Source organism: Lissotriton vulgaris, chromosome 1_1, assembly GCF_964263255.1.
Source record: "Lissotriton vulgaris chromosome 1_1, aLisVul1.2, whole genome shotgun sequence".
Classification (NCBI taxonomy): Eukaryota; Metazoa; Chordata; class Amphibia; order Caudata; family Salamandridae; genus Lissotriton; species Lissotriton vulgaris.
In genome coordinates, this window is record NC_141685.1 from 235,272,344 (window position 1) to 235,290,121 (window position 17,778).

At 40.2% G+C, this 17,778-nt stretch overlaps 3 non-coding genes across 3 annotated transcripts; all 3 read right to left on the minus strand.

The window, feature by feature from the left end:
* Positions 1–5,340: 5,340 nt before the first annotated feature.
* Positions 5,341–5,413, minus strand: TRNAN-AUU (transfer RNA asparagine (anticodon AUU)). The gene has a single exon. It is a non-coding gene; the product is annotated as a tRNA-Asn (tRNA).
* A 977-nt stretch (positions 5,414–6,390) lies between these two features.
* Positions 6,391–6,463, minus strand: TRNAK-CUU (transfer RNA lysine (anticodon CUU)). The gene has a single exon. It is a non-coding gene; the product is annotated as a tRNA-Lys (tRNA).
* Positions 6,464–17,354: 10,891 nt separating this feature from the next.
* TRNAN-AUU (transfer RNA asparagine (anticodon AUU)) lies at positions 17,355–17,427 on the minus strand. Its single transcript has one exon. It is a non-coding gene; the product is annotated as a tRNA-Asn (tRNA).
* Positions 17,428–17,778: the final 351 nt, after the last annotated feature.

Genomic DNA, 17,778 nt, shown 5'->3' on the forward strand with positions numbered 1-17,778 from the left:
TATGGGATGTTTTACAGTTCAGGTTGGCCTGTTTACTACTCGAATATGAGTGATATTGTGGTGTGTTCATCTAGACTCATACCCTACCTAATCTTGAAGTTAAATTTCCCACCAATGAGAAACCAAGGGAGATACCATTTTTGATAGTTATTGCATGTCTAATGCAAGAATAATCACCAGATTATGAGAGTCCAGCAAAAATTACTCATTTTCGCCCAACGTGGGGCTCAAACCCACGACCCTGGGATTAAGAGTCTCATGCTCTACCGACTGAGCTAGCCGGGCTCCCACTGCAAGATGGTATGCAGACTAATCATTTTTTATGAAGGAAATCCATTCCTGGATAATTTTTGGGAGTTATTGCAGGTCTAATGCAAGATTAATCGCCATATTATGAGAGTCAATGCAATATTCAGGCAAAAATTACTCGTTTTCGCCCAACGTGGGGCTCGAACTCACGACCCTGAGATTAAGAGTCTCATGCTCTACCGACTGAGCTAGCCGGGCTCTCTCCTTAAGACAGTATGCAGACCAATCCCTTTTTGTGAAAAAAATCAAATCCTGGATATTCCTCTACTCTTGTTTTGCAAGGCAAGCCAGATTTATACATCCTTCAGAGGACAGAGTGTCAAAAAAAATAAGAGAAAATGAAAATGGAAGTTGTGAGAACTTCATTTTGAGATTGCAGAAGAATTCAAATTCCTCTCACATGCTAAAGAATACCTGAACCCTTTTGATTAAACCACTTTAGTTGTTATATTGAGACCATATTTGAAAGCCATCTGTGATTTTTCTGTTCTTACTCTGCAATGACCATGGGCAATGACAAGTTAAAAATAAAATGTATGCAAATTTTATAATGGAGAATGCGGGCATCGATCCCGCTACCTCTCGCATGCTAAGCGAGCACTCTACCATTTGAGCTAATTCCCCTGTGTGTTTAATCTGCATAACATGAAAAAAGTAACCTCACTGCCTTCCACACTTTATTTGCAGTCCAATTGCCCATAACAGTGTTCAGTTCACTCCTAACTTATGCCTTACCTCCACTTATGGGATGTTTTACAGTTCAGGTTGGCCTGTTTACTACTCGAATATGAGTGATATTGTGGTGTGTTCATCTAGACTCATACCCTACCTAATCTTGAAGTTAAATTTCCCACCAATGAGAAACCAAGGGAGATACCATTTTTGATAGTTATTGCATGTCTAATGCAAGAATAATCACCAGATTATGAGAGTCCAGCAAAAATTACTCATTTTCGCCCAACGTGGGGCTCAAACCCACGACCCTGAGATTAAGAGTCTCATGCTCTACCGACTGAGCTAGCCGGGCTCCCACTTCAAGATGGTATGCAGACTAATCATTTTTTATGAAGGAAATCCATTCCTGGACAATTTTTGGGAGTTATTGCAGGTCTAATGCAAGATTAATCTCCATATTATGAGAGTCAATGCAATATTCAGGCAAAAATTACTCGTTTTCGCCCAACGTGGAGCTCGAACCCACGACCCTGAGATTAAGAGTCTCATGCTCTACCGACTGAGCTAGCCGGGCTCCCTCCTTAAGACAGTATGCAGACCAATCCCTTTTTGTGAAAAAAATCAAATCCTGGATATTCCTCTACTCTTGTTTTGCAAGGAAAGCCAGATTTATACATCCTTCAGAGGACAGAGTGTCCTGTCTAATGCAAGAATAATCACCAGATTATGAGAGTCCAGCAAAAATTACTGATTTTCGCCCAACGTGGGGCTCAAACCCACGACCCTGAGATTAAGAGTCTCATGCTCTACCGACTGAGCTAGCCGGGCTCCCACTGCAAGATGGGATGCAGACTAATCCTTTTTTATGAAGGAAATCCATTCCTGGACAATTTTTGGGAGTTATTGCAGGTCTAATGCAAGATTAATCTCCATATTATGAGAGTCAATGCAATATTCAGGCAAAAATTACTCGTTTTCGCCCAACGTGGGGCTCGAACTCACGACCCTGAGATTAAGAGTCTCATGCTCTACCGACTGAGCTAGCCGGGCTCCCTCCTTAAGACAGTATGCAGAACAATCCCTTTTTGTGAAAAAAATCAAATCCTGGATATTCCTCTACTCTTGTTTTGCAAGGAAAGCCAGATTTATACATCCTTCAGAGGACAGAGTGTCAAAAAAAATAAGAGAAAATGAAAATGGAAGTTGTGAGAACTTCATTTTGAGATTGCAGAAGAATTCAAATTCCTCTCACATGCTAAAGAATACCTGAACCCTTTTGATTAAACCACTTTAGTTGTTATATTGAGACCATATTTGAAAGCCATCTGTGATTTTTCTGTTCTTACTCTGCAATGACCATGGGCAATGACAAGTTAAAAATAAAATGTATGCAAATTTTATAATGGAGAATGCGGGCATCGATCCCGGTACCTCTCGCATGCTAAGCGAGCACTCTACCATTTGAGCTAATTCCCCTGTGTGTTTAATCTGCATAACATGAAAAAAGTAACCTCACTGCCTTCCACACTTTATTTGCAGTCCAATTGCCCAAAACAGTGTTCAGTTCACTCCTAACTTATGCCTTACCTCCACTTATGGGATGTTTTACAGTTCAGGTTGGCCTGTTTACTACTCGAATATGAGTGATATTGTGGTGTGTTCATCTAGACTCATACCCTACCTAATCTTGAAGTTAAATTTCCCACCAATGAGAAACCAAGGGAGATACCATTTTTGATAGTTATTGCATGTCTAATGCAAGAATAATCACCAGATTATGAGAGTCCAGCAAAAATTACTCATTTTCGCCCAACGTGGGGCTCAAACCCACGACCCTGAGATTAAGAGTCTCATGCTCTACCGACTGAGCTAGCCGGGCTCCCACTTCAAGATGGTATGCAGACTAATCATTTTTTATGAAGGAAATCCATTCCTGGACAATTTTTGGGAGTTATTGCAGGTCTAATGCAAGATTAATCTCCATATTATGAGAGTCAATGCAATATTCAGGCAAAAATTACTCGTTTTCGCCCAACGTGGGGCTCGAACCCACGACCCTGAGATTAAGAGTCTCATGCTCTACCGACTGAGCTAGCCGGGCTCCCTCCTTAAGACAGTATGCAGACCAATCCCTTTTTGTGAAGAAAATCAAATCCTGGATATTCCTCTACTCTTGTTTTGCAAGGAAAGCCTGATTTATACATCCTTCAGAGGACAGAGTGTCAAAAAAAAATAAGAGAAAATGAAAACGGAAGTTGTGAGAACTTCATTTTGAGATTGCATAAGAATTCAAATTCCTCTCACATGCTAAAGAATACCTGAACCCTTTTGATTAAACCACTTTAGTTGTTATAATGAGACCATATTTGAAAGCCATCTGTGATTTTTCTGTTTTTACTCTGCAATGACCATGGGCAATGACAAGTTAAAAATAAAATGTATGCAAATTTTATAATGGAGAATGCGGGCATCTACCCCGCTACCTCTCGCATGCTAAGCGAGCGCTCTACCATTTGAGCTAATTCCCCTGAGTGTTTAATCTGCATAACATGAAAAAAGTAACCTCACTGCCTTCCACACTTTATTTGCAGTCCAATTGCCCATAACAGTGTTCAGTTCACTCCTAACTTATGCCTTACCTCCACTTATGGGATGTTTTACAGTTCAGGTTGGCCTGTTTACTACTCGAATATGAGTGATATTGTGGTGTGTTCATCTAGACTCATACCCTACCTAATCTTGAAGTTAAATTTCCCACCAATGAGAAACCAAGGGAGATACCATTTTTGATAGTAATTGCATGTCTAATGCAAGAATAATCACCAGATTATGAGAGTCCAGCAAAAATTACTCATTTTCGCCCAACGTGGGGCTCAAACCCACAACCCTGAGATTAAGAGTCTCATGCTCTACCGACTGAGCTAGCCGGGCTCCCACTTCAAGATGGTATGCAGACTAATCATTTTTTATGAAGGAAATCCATTCCTGGACAATTTTTGGGAGTTATTGCAGGTCTAATGCAAGATTAATCTCCATATTATGAGAGTCAATGCAATATTCAGGCAAAAATTACTCGTTTTCGCCCAACGTGGGGCTCGAACCCACGACCCTGAGATTAAGAGTCTCATGCTCTACCGACTGAGCTAGCCGGGCTCCCTCCTTAAGACAGTATGCAGACCAATCCCTTTTTGTGAAGAAAATCAAATCCTGGATATTCCTCTACTCTTGTTTTGCAAGGAAAGCCTGATTTATACATCCTTCAGAGGACAGAGTGTCAAAAAAAAAATAAGAGAAAATGAAAACGGAAGTTGTGAGAACTTCATTTTGAGATTGCATAAGAATTCAAATTCCTCTAAACATGCTAAAGAATACCTGAACCCTTTTGATTAAACCACTTTAGTTGTTATAATGAGACCATATTTGAAAGCCATCTGTGATTTTTCTGTTCTTACTCTGCAATGACCATGGGCAATGACAAGTTAAAAATAAAATGAATGCAAATTTTATAATGGAGAATGCGGGCATCAACCCCGCTACCTCTCGCATGCTAAGCGAGCGCTCTACCATTTGAGCTAATTCCCCTGAGTGTTTAATCTGCATAACATGAAAAAAGTAACCTCACTGCCTTCCACACTTTATTTGCAGTCCAATTGCCCATAACAGTGTTCAGTTCACTCCTAACTTATGCCTTACCTCCACTTATGGGATGTTTTACAGTTCAGGTTGGCCTGTTTACTACTCGAATATGAGTGATATTGTGGTGTGTTCATCTAGACTCATACCCTACCTAATCTTGAAGTTAAATTTCCCACCAATGAGAAACCAAGGGAGATACCATTTTTGATAGTTATTGCATGTCTAATGCAAGAATAATCACCAGATTATGAGAGTCCAGCAAAAATTACTCATTTTCGCCCAACGTGGGGCTCAAACCCACGACCCTGAGATTAAGAATCTCATGCTCTACCGACTGAGCTAGCCGGGCTCCCACTTCAAGATGGTATGCAGACTAATCATTTTTTATGAAGGAAATCCATTCCTGGACAATTTTTGGGAGTTATTGCAGGTCTAATGCAAGATTAATCTCCATATTATGAGAGTCAATGCAATATTCAGGCAAAAATTACTCGTTTTCGCCCAACGTGGGGCTCGAACCCACGACCCTGAGATTAAGAGTCTCATGCTCTACCGACTGAGCTAGCCGGGCTCCCACTTCAAGATGGTATGCAGACTAATCATTTTTTATGAAGGAAATCCATTCCTGGACAATTTTTGGGAGTTATTGCAGGTCTAATGCAAGATTAATCTCCAGATTATGAGAGTCAATGCAATATTCAGGAAAAAATTACTCGTTTTCGCCCAACGTGGGGCTCGAACCCACGACCCTGAGATTAATAGTCTCATGCTCTACCGACTGAGCTAGCGGGGCTCCCTCCTTAAGACAGTATGCAGACCAATCCCTTTTTGTGAAGAAAATCAAATCCTGGATATTCCTCTACTCTTGTTTTGCAAGGAAAGCCTGATTTATACATCCTTCAGAGGACAGAGTGTCAAAAAAAAATAAGAGAAAATGAAAACGGAAGTTGTGAGAACTTCATTTTGAGATTGCATAAGAATTCAAATTCCTCTCACATGCTAAAGAATACCTGAACCCTTTTGATTAAACCACTTTAGTTGTTATAATGAGACCATATTTGAAAGCCATCTGTGATTTTTCTGTTCTTACTCTGCAATGACCATGGGCAATGACAAGTTAAAAATAAAATGTATGCAAATTTTATAATGGAGAATGCGGGCATCTACCCCGCTACCTCTCGCATGCTAAGCGAGCGCTCTACCATTTGAGCTAATTCCCCTGAGTGTTTAATCTGCATAACATGAAAAAAGTAACCTCACTGCCTTCCACACTTTATTTGCAGTCCAATTGCCCATAACAGTGTTCAGTTCACTCCTAACTTATGCCTTACCTCCACTTATGGGATGTTTTACAGTTCAGGTTGGCCTGTTTACTACTCGAATATGAGTGATATTGTGGTGTTCATCTAGACTCATACCCTACCTAATCTTGAAGTTAAATTTCCCACCAATGAGAAACCAAGGGAGATACCATTTTTGATAGTTATTGCATGTCTAATGCAAGAATAATCACCAGATTATGAGAGTCCAGCAAAAATTACTCATTTTCGCCCAACGTGGGGCTCAAACCCACAACCCTGAGATTAAGAGTCTCATGCTCTACCGACTGAGCTAGCCGGGCTCCCACTTCAAGATGGTATGCAGACTAATCATTTTTTATGAAGGAAATCCATTCCTGGACAATTTTTGGGAGTTATTGCAGGTCTAATGCAAGATTAATCTCCATATTATGAGAGTCAATGCAATATTCAGGCAAAAAGTACTCGTTTTCGCCCAACGTGGGGCTCGAACCCACGACCCTGAGATTAAGAGTCTCATGCTCTACCAACTGAGCTAGCCGGGCTCCCTCCTTAAGACAGTATGCAGACCAATCCCTTTTTGTGAAGAAAATCAAATCCTGGATATTCCTCTACTCTTGTTTTGCAAGGAAAGCCTGATTTATACATCCTTCAGAGGACAGAGTGTCAAAAAAAAAATAAGAGAAAATGAAAACGGAAGTTGTGAGAACTTCATTTTGAGATTGCATAAGAATTCAAATTCCTCTAAACATGCTAAAGAATACCTGAACCCTTTTGATTAAACCACTTTAGTTGTTATAATGAGACCATATTTGAAAGCCATCTGTGATTTTTCTGTTCTTACTCTGCAATGACCATGGGCAATGACAAGTTAAAAATAAAATGTATGCAAATTTTATAATGGAGAATGCGGGCATCAACCCCGCTACCTCTCGCATGCTAAGCGAGCGCTCTACCATTTAAGCTAATTCCCCTGAGTGTTTAATCTGCATAACATGAAAAAAGTAACCTCACTGCCTTCCACACTTTATTTGCAGTCCAATTGCCCATAACAGTGTTCAGTTCACTCCTAACTTATGCCTTACCTCCACTTATGGGATGTTTTACAGTTCAGGTTGGCCTGTTTACTACTCGAATATGAGTGATATTGTGGTGTGTTCATCTAGACTCATACCCTACCTAATCTTGAAGTTAAATTTCCCACCAATGAGAAACCAAGGGAGATACCATTTTTGATAGTTATTGCATGTCTAATGCAAGAATAATCACCAGATTATGAGAGTCCAGCAAAAATTACTCATTTTCGCCCAACGTGGGGCTCAAACCCACGACCCTGAGATTAAGAGTCTCATGCTCTACCGACTGAGCTAGCCGGGCTCCCACTTCAAGATGGTATGCAGACTAATCATTTTTTATGAAGGAAATCCATTCCTGGACAATTTTTGGGAGTTATTGCAGGTCTAATGCAAGATTAATCTCCATATTATGAGAGTCAATGCAATATTCAGGCAAAAATTACTCGTTTTCGCCCAACGTGGGGCTCGAACCCACGACCCTGAGATTAAGAGTCTCATGCTCTACCGACTGAGCTAGCCGGGCTCCCTCCTTAAGACAGTATGCAGACCAATCCCTTTTTGTGAAAAAAATCATATCCTGGATATTCCTCTACTCTTGTTTTGCAAGGAAGGCCTGATTTATACATCCTTCAGAGGACAGAGTGTCAAAAAAAAATAAGAGAAAATGAAAACGGAAGTTGTGAGAACTTCATTTTGAGATTGCATAAGAATTCAAATTCCTCTCACATGCTAAAGAATACCTGAACCCTTTTGATTAAACCACTTTAGTTGTTATAATGAGACCATATTTGAAAGCCATCTGTGATTTTTCTGTTCTTACTCTGCAATGACCATGGGCAATGACAAGTTAAAAATAAAATGTATGCAAATTTTATAATGGAGAATGCGGGCATCAACCTCGCTACCTCTCGCATGCTAAGCGAGCGCTCTACCATTTGAGCTAATTCCCCTGAGTGTTTAATCTGCATAACATGAAAAAAGTAACCTCACTGCCTTCCACACTTTATTTGCAGTCCAATTGCCCATAACAGTGTTCAGTTCACTCCTAACTTATGCCTTACCTCCACTTATGGGATGTTTTACAGTTCAGGTTGGCCTGTTTACTACTCGAATATGAGTGATATTGTGGTGTGTTCATCTAGACTCATACCCTACCTAATCTTGAAGTTAAATTTCCCACCAATGAGAAACCAAGGGAGATACCATTTTTGATAGTTATTGCATGTCTAATGCAAGAATAATAACCAGATTATGAGAGTCCAGCAAAAATTACTCATTTTCGCCCAACGTGGGGCTCGAACCCACGACCCTGGGATTAAGAGTCTCATGCTCTACCGACTGAGCTAGCCGGGCTCCCACTTCAAGATGGTATGCAGACTAATCATTTTTTATGAAGGAAATCCATTCCTGGACAATTTTTGGGAGTTATTGCAGGTCTAATGCAAGATTAATCTCCATATTATGAGAGTCAATGCAATATTCAGGCAAAAATTACTCGTTTTTGCCCAAAGTGGGGCTCGAACCCACGACCCTGAGATTAAGAGTCTCATGCTCTACCGACTGAGCTAGCCGGGCTCCCTCCTTAAGACAGTATGCAGACCAATCCCTTTTTGTGAAAAAAATCAAATCCTGGATATTCCTCTACTCTTGTTTTGCAAGGAAAGCCAGATTTATACATCCTTCAGAGGACAGAGTGTCAAAAAAAATAAGAGAAAATGAAAATGGAAGTTGTGAGAACTTCGTTTTGAGATTGCAGAAGAATTCAAATTCCTCTCACATGCTAAAGAATACCTGAACCCTTTTGATTAAACCACTTTAGTTGTTATATTGAGACCATATTTGAAAGCCATCTGTGATTTTTCTGTTCTTACTCTGCAATGACCATGGGCAATGACAAGTTAAAAATAAAATGTATGCAAATTTTATAATGGAGAATGCGGGCATCGATCCCGCTACCTCTCGCATGCTAAGCGAGCACTCTACCATTTGAGCTACTTTCCCTGTGTGTTTAATCTGCATAACATGAAAAAAGTAACCTCACTGCCTTCCACACTTTATTTGCAGTCCAATTGCCCATAACAGTGTTCAGTTCACTCCTAACTTACGCCTTACCTCCACTTATGGGATGTTTTACAGTTCAGGTTGGCCTGTTTACTACTCGAATATGAGTGATATTGTGGTGTGTTCATCTAGACTCATACCCTACCTAATCTTGAAGTTAAATTTCCCACCAATGAGAAACCAAGGGAGATACCATTTTTGATAGTTATTGCATGTCTAATGCAAGAATAATCACCAGATTATGAGAGTCCAGCAAAAATTACTCATTTTCGCCCAACGTGGGGCTCGAACCCACGACCCTGAGATTAAGAGTCTCATGCTCTACCGACTGAGCTAGCCGGGCTCCCACTTCAAGATGGTATGCAGACTAATCATTTTTTATGAAGGAAATCCATTCCTGGACAATTTTTGGGAGTTATTGCAGGTCTAATGCAAGATTAATCTCCATATTATGAGAGTCAATGCAATATTCAGGAAAAAATTACTCGTTTTCGCCCAACGTGGGGCTCTAACCCACGACCCTGAGATTAAGAGTCTCATGCTCTACCGACTGAGCGAGCCGGGCTCCCTCCTTAAGACAATATGCAGACCAATCCCTTTTTGTGAAAAAAATCAAATCCTGGATATTCCTCTACTCTTGTTTTGCAAGGAAAGCCAGATTTATACATCCTTCAGAGGACAGAGTGTCAAAAAAAATAAGAGAAAATGAAAATGGAAGTTGTGAGAACTTCATTTTGAGATTGCAGAAGAATTCAAATTCCTCTCACATGCTAAAGAATACCTGAACCCTTTTGATTAAACCACTTTAGTTGTTATATTGAGACCATATTTGAAAGCCATCTGTGATTTTTCTGTTCTTACTCTGCAATGACCATGGGCAATGACAAGTTAAAAATAAAACGTATGCAAATTTTATAATGGAGAATGCGGGCATCGATCCCGCTACCTCTCGCATGCTAAGCGAGCACTCTACCATTTGAGCTAATTCCCCTGTGTGTTTAATCTGCATAACATGAAAAAAGTAACCTCACTGCCTTCCACACTTTATTTGCAGTCCAATTGCCCAAAACAGTGTTCAGTTCACTCCTAACTTATGCCTTACCTCCACTTATGGGATGTTTTACAGTTCAGGTTGGCCTGTTTACTACTCGAATATGAGTGATATTGTGGTGTGTTCATCTAGACTCATACCCTACCTAATCTTGAAGTTAAATTTCCCACCAATGAGAAACCAAGGGAGATACCATTTTTGATAGTTATTGCATGTCTAATGCAAGAATAATCACCAGATTATGAGAGTCCAGCAAAAATTACTCATTTTCGCCCAACGTGGGGCTCAAACCCACGACCCTGAGATTAAGAGTCTCATGCTCTACCGACTGAGCTAGCCGGGCTCCCACTTCAAGATGGTATGCAGACTAATCATTTTTTATGAAGGAAATCCATTCCTGGACAATTTTTGGGAGTTATTGCAGGTCTAATGCAAGATTAATCTCCATATTATGAGAGTCAATGCAATATTCAGGCAAAAATTACTCGTTTTCGCCCAACGTGGGGCTCGAACCCACGACCCTGAGATTAAGAGTCTCATGCTCTACCGACTGAGCTAGCCGGGCTCCCTCCTTAAGACAGTATGCAGACCAATCCCTTTTTGTGAAGAAAATCAAATCCTGGATATTCCTCTACTCTTGTTTTGCAAGGAAAGCCTGATTTATACATCCTTCAGAGGACAGAGTGTCAAAAAAAAATAAGAGAAAATGAAAACGGAAGTTGTGAGAACTTCATTTTGAGATTGCATAAGAATTCAAATTCCTCTCACATGCTAAAGAATACCTGAACCCTTTTGATTAAACCACTTTAGTTGTTATAATGAGACCATATTTGAAAGCCATCTGTGATTTTTCTGTTTTTACTCTGCAATGACCATGGGCAATGACAAGTTAAAAATAAAATGTATGCAAATTTTATAATGGAGAATGCGGGCATCTACCCCGCTACCTCTCGCATGCTAAGCGAGCGCTCTACCATTTGAGCTAATTCCCCTGAGTGTTTAATCTGCATAACATGAAAAAAGTAACCTCACTGCCTTCCACACTTTATTTGCAGTCCAATTGCCCATAACAGTGTTCAGTTCACTCCTAACTTATGCCTTACCTCCACTTATGGGATGTTTTACAGTTCAGGTTGGCCTGTTTACTACTCGAATATGAGTGATATTGTGGTGTGTTCATCTAGACTCATACCCTACCTAATCTTGAAGTTAAATTTCCCACCAATGAGAAACCAAGGGAGATACCATTTTTGATAGTTATTGCATGTCTAATGCAAGAATAATCACCAGATTATGAGAGTCCAGCAAAAATTACTCATTTTCGCCCAACGTGGGGCTCAAACCCACAACCCTGAGATTAAGAGTCTCATGCTCTACCGACTGAGCTAGCCGGGCTCCCACTTCAAGATGGTATGCAGACTAATCATTTTTTATGAAGGAAATCCATTCCTGGACAATTTTTGGGAGTTATTGCAGGTCTAATGCAAGATTAATCTCCATATTATGAGAGTCAATGCAATATTCAGGCAAAAATTACTCGTTTTCGCCCAACGTGGGGCTCGAACCCACGACCCTGAGATTAAGAGTCTCATGCTCTACCGACTGAGCTAGCCGGGCTCCCTCCTTAAGACAGTATGCAGACCAATCCCTTTTTGTGAAGAAAATCAAATCCTGGATATTCCTCTACTCTTGTTTTGCAAGGAAAGCCTGATTTATACATCCTTCAGAGGACAGAGTGTCAAAAAAAAAATAAGAGAAAATGAAAACGGAAGTTGTGAGAACTTCATTTTGAGATTGCATAAGAATTCAAATTCCTCTAAACATGCTAAAGAATACCTGAACCCTTTTGATTAAACCACTTTAGTTGTTATAATGAGACCATATTTGAAAGCCATCTGTGATTTTTCTGTTCTTACTCTGCAATGACCATGGGCAATGACAAGTTAAAAATAAAATGAATGCAAATTTTATAATGGAGAATGCGGGCATCAACCCCGCTACCTCTCGCATGCTAAGCGAGCGCTCTACCATTTGAGCTAATTCCCCTGAGTGTTTAATCTGCATAACATGAAAAAAGTAACCTCACTGCCTTCCACACTTTATTTGCAGTCCAATTGCCCATAACAGTGTTCAGTTCACTCCTAACTTATGCCTTACCTCCACTTATGGGATGTTTTACAGTTCAGGTTGGCCTGTTTACTACTCGAATATGAGTGATATTGTGGTGTGTTCATCTAGACTCATACCCTACCTAATCTTGAAGTTAAATTTCCCACCAATGAGAAACCAAGGGAGATACCATTTTTGATAGTTATTGCATGTCTAATGCAAGAATAATCACCAGATTATGAGAGTCCAGCAAAAATTACTCATTTTCGCCCAACGTGGGGCTCAAACCCACGACCCTGAGATTAAGAGTCTCATGCTCTACCGACTGAGCTAGCCGGGCTCCCACTTCAAGATGGTATGCAGACTAATCATTTTTTATGAAGGAAATCCATTCCTGGACAATTTTTGGGAGTTATTGCAGGTCTAATGCAAGATTAATCTCCATATTATGAGAGTCAATGCAATATTCAGGCAAAAATTACTCGTTTTCGCCCAACGTGGGGCTCGAACCCACGACCCTGAGATTAAGAGTCTCATGCTCTACCGACTGAGCTAGCCGGGCTCCCACTTCAAGATGGTATGCAGACTAATCATTTTTTATGAAGGAAATCCATTCCTGGACAATTTTTGGGAGTTATTGCAGGTCTAATGCAAGATTAATCTCCAGATTATGAGAGTCAATGCAATATTCAGGAAAAAATTACTCGTTTTTGCCCAAAGTGGGGCTCGAACCCACGACCCTGAGATTAAGAGTCTCATGCTCTACCGACTGAGCTAGCCGGGCTCCCTCCTTAAGACAGTATGCAGACCAATCCCTTTTTGTGAAAAAAATCAAATCCTGGATATTCCTCTACTCTTGTTTTGCAAGGAAAGCCAGATTTATACATCCTTCAGAGGACAGAGTGTCAAAAAAAATAAGAGAAAATGAAAATGGAAGTTGTGAGAACTTCGTTTTGAGATTGCAGAAGAATTCAAATTCCTCTCACATGCTAAAGAATACCTGAACCCTTTTGATTAAACCACTTTAGTTGTTATATTGAGACCATATTTGAAAGCCATCTGTGATTTTTCTGTTCTTACTCTGCAATGACCATGGGCAATGACAAGTTAAAAATAAAATGTATGCAAATTTTATAATGGAGAATGCGGGCATCGATCCCGCTACCTCTCGCATGCTAAGCGAGCACTCTACCATTTGAGCTACTTTCCCTGTGTGTTTAATCTGCATAACATGAAAAAAGTAACCTCACTGCCTTCCACACTTTATTTGCAGTCCAATTGCCCATAACAGTGTTCAGTTCACTCCTAACTTACGCCTTACCTCCACTTATGGGATGTTTTACAGTTCAGGTTGGCCTGTTTACTACTCGAATATGAGTGATATTGTGGTGTGTTCATCTAGACTCATACCCTACCTAATCTTGAAGTTAAATTTCCCACCAATGAGAAACCAAGGGAGATACCATTTTTGATAGTTATTGCATGTCTAATGCAAGAATAATCACCAGATTATGAGAGTCCAGCAAAAATTACTCATTTTCGCCCAACGTGGGGCTCGAACCCACGACCCTGAGATTAAGAGTCTCATGCTCTACCGACTGAGCTAGCCGGGCTCCCACTTCAAGATGGTATGCAGACTAATCATTTTTTATGAAGGAAATCCATTCCTGGACAATTTTTGGGAGTTATTGCAGGTCTAATGCAAGATTAATCTCCATATTATGAGAGTCAATGCAATATTCAGGAAAAAATTACTCGTTTTCGCCCAACGTGGGGCTCTAACCCACGACCCTGAGATTAAGAGTCTCATGCTCTACCGACTGAGCGAGCCGGGCTCCCTCCTTAAGACAATATGCAGACCAATCCCTTTTTGTGAAAAAAATCAAATCCTGGATATTCCTCTACTCTTGTTTTGCAAGGAAAGCCAGATTTATACATCCTTCAGAGGACAGAGTGTCAAAAAAAATAAGAGAAAATGAAAATGGAAGTTGTGAGAACTTCATTTTGAGATTGCAGAAGAATTCAAATTCCTCTCACATGCTAAAGAATACCTGAACCCTTTTGATTAAACCACTTTAGTTGTTATATTGAGACCATATTTGAAAGCCATCTGTGATTTTTCTGTTCTTACTCTGCAATGACCATGGGCAATGACAAGTTAAAAATAAAATGTATGCAAATTTTATAATGGAGAATGCGGGCATCGATCCCGCTACCTCTTGCATGCTAAGCGAGCACTCTACCATTTGAGCTAATTCCCCTGTGTGTTTAATCTGCATAACATGAAAAAAGTAACCTCACTGCCTTCCACACTTTATTTGCAGTCCAATTGCCCAAAACAGTGTTCAGTTCACTCCTAACTTATGCCTTACCTCCACTTATGGGATGTTTTACAGTTCAGGTTGGCCTGTTTACTACTCGAATATGAGTGATATTGTGGTGTGTTCATCTAGACTCATACCCTACCTAATCTTGAAGTTAAATTTCCCACCAATGAGAAACCAAGGGAGATACCATTTTTGATAGTTATTGCATGTCTAATGCAAGAATAATCACCAGATTATGAGAGTCCAGCAAAAATTACTCATTTTCGCCCAACGTGGGGCTCAAACCCACGACCCTGAGATTAAGAGTCTCATGCTCTACCGACTGAGCTAGCCGGGCTCCCACTTCAAGATGGTATGCAGACTAATCATTTTTTATGAAGGAAATCCATTCCTGGACAATTTTTGGGAGTTATTGCAGGTCTAATGCAAGATTAATCTCCATATTATGAGAGTCAATGCAATATTCAGGCAAAAATTACTCGTTTTCGCCCAACGTGGGGCTCGAACCCACGACCCTGAGATTAAGAGTCTCATGCTCTACCGACTGAGCTAGCCGGGCTCCCTCCTTAAGACAGTATGCAGACCAATCCCTTTTTGTGAAGAAAATCAAATCCTGGATATTCCTCTACTCTTGTTTTGCAAGGAAAGCCTGATTTATACATCCTTCAGAGGACAGAGTGTCAAAAAAAAATAAGAGAAAATGAAAACGGAAGTTGTGAGAACTTCATTTTGAGATTGCATAAGAATTCAAATTCCTCTCACATGCTAAAGAATACCTGAACCCTTTTGATTAAACCACTTTAGTTGTTATAATGAGACCATATTTGAAAGCCATCTGTGATTTTTCTGTTTTTACTCTGCAATGACCATGGGCAATGACAAGTTAAAAATAAAATGTATGCAAATTTTATAATGGAGAATGCGGGCATCTACCCCACTACCTCTCGCATGCTAAGCGAGCGCTCTACCATTTGAGCTAATTCCCCTGAGTGTTTAATCTGCATAACATGAAAAAAGTAACCTCACTGCCTTCCACACTTTATTTGCAGTCCAATTGCCCATAACAGTGTTCAGTTCACTCCTAACTTATGCCTTACCTCCACTTATGGGATGTTTTACAGTTCAGGTTGGCCTGTTTACTACTCGAATATGAGTGATATTGTGGTGTGTTCATCTAGACTCATACCCTACCTAATCTTGAAGTTAAATTTCCCACCAATGAGAAACCAAGGGAGATACCATTTTTGATAGTTATTGCATGTCTAATGCAAGAATAATCACCAGATTATGAGAGTCCAGCAAAAATTACTCATTTTCGCCCAACGTGGGGCTCAAACCCACAACCCTGAGATTAAGAGTCTCATGCTCTACCGACTGAGCTAGCCGGGCTCCCACTTCAAGATGGTATGCAGACTAATCATTTTTTATGAAGGAAATCCATTCCTGGACAATTTTTGGGAGTTATTGCAGGTCTAATGCAAGATTAATCTCCATATTATGAGAGTCAATGCAATATTCAGGCAAAAATTACTCGTTTTCGCCCAACGTGGGGCTCGAACCCACGACCCTGAGATTAAGAGTCTCATGCTCTACCGACTGAGCTAGCCGGGCTCCCTCCTTAAGACAGTATGCAGACCAATCCCTTTTTGTGAAGAAAATCAAATCCTGGATATTCCTCTACTCTTGTTTTGCAAGGAAAGCCTGATTTATACATCCTTCAGAGGACAGAGTGTCAAAAAAAAAATAAGAGAAAATGAAAACGGAAGTTGTGAGAACTTCATTTTGAGATTGCATAAGAATTCAAATTCCTCTAAACATGCTAAAGAATACCTGAACCCTTTTGATTAAACCACTTTAGTTGTTATAATGAGACCATATTTGAAAGCCATCTGTGATTTTTCTGTTCTTACTCTGCAATGACCATGGGCAATGACAAGTTAAAAATAAAATGAATGCAAATTTTATAATGGAGAATGCGGGCATCAACCCCGCTACCTCTCGCATGCTAAGCGAGCGCTCTACCATTTGAGCTAATTCCCCTGAGTGTTTAATCTGCATAACATGAAAAAAGTAACCTCACTGCCTTCCACACTTTATTTGCAGTCCAATTGCCCATAACAGTGTTCAGTTCACTCCTAACTTATGCCTTACCTCCACTTATGGGATGTTTTACAGTTCAGGTTGGCCTGTTTACTACTCGAATATGAGTGATATTGTGGTGTGTTCATCTAGACTCATACCCTACCTAATCTTGAAGTTAAATTTCCCACCAATGAGAAACCAAGGGAGATACCATTTTTGATAGTTATTGCATGTCTAATGCAAGAATAATCACCAGATTATGAGAGTCCAGCAAAAATTACTCATTTTCGCCCAACGTGGGGCTCAAACCCACGACCCTGAGATTAAGAGTCTCATGCTCTACCGACTGAGCTAGCCGGGCTCCCACTTCAAGATGGTATGCAGACTAATCATTTTTTATGAAGGAAATCCATTCCTGGACAATTTTTGGGAGTTATTGCAGGTCTAATGCAAGATTAATCTCCATATTATGAGAGTCAATGCAATATTCAGGCAAAAATTACTCGTTTTCGCCCAACGTGGGGCTCGAACCCACGACCCTGAGATTAAGAGTCATGCTCTACCGACTGAGCTAGCCGGGCTCCCACTTCAAGATGGTATGCAGACTAATCATTTTTTATGAAGGAAATCCATTCCTGGACAATTTTTGGGAGTTATTGCAGGTCTAATGCAAGATTAATCTCCAGATTATGAGAGTCAATGCAATATTCAGGAAAAAATTACTCGTTTTCGCCCAACGTGGGGCTCGAACCCACGACCCTGAGATTAATAGTCTCATGCTCTACCGACTGAGCTAGCGGGGCTCCCTCCTTAAGACAGTATGCAGACCAATCCCTTTTTGTGAAGAAAATCAAATCCTGGATATTCCTCTACTCTTGTTTTGCAAGGAAAGCCTGATTTATACATCCTTCAGAGGACAGAGTGTCAAAAAAAAATAAGAGAAAATGAAAACGGAAGTTGTGAGAACTTCATTTTGAGATTGCATAAGAATTCAAATTCCTCTCACATGCTAAAGATTACCTGAACCCTTTTGATTAAACCACTTTAGTTGTTATAATGAGACCATATTTGAAAGCCATCTGTGATTTTTCTGTTCTTACTCTGCAATGACCATGGGCAATGACAAGTTAAAAATAAAATGTATGCAAATTTTA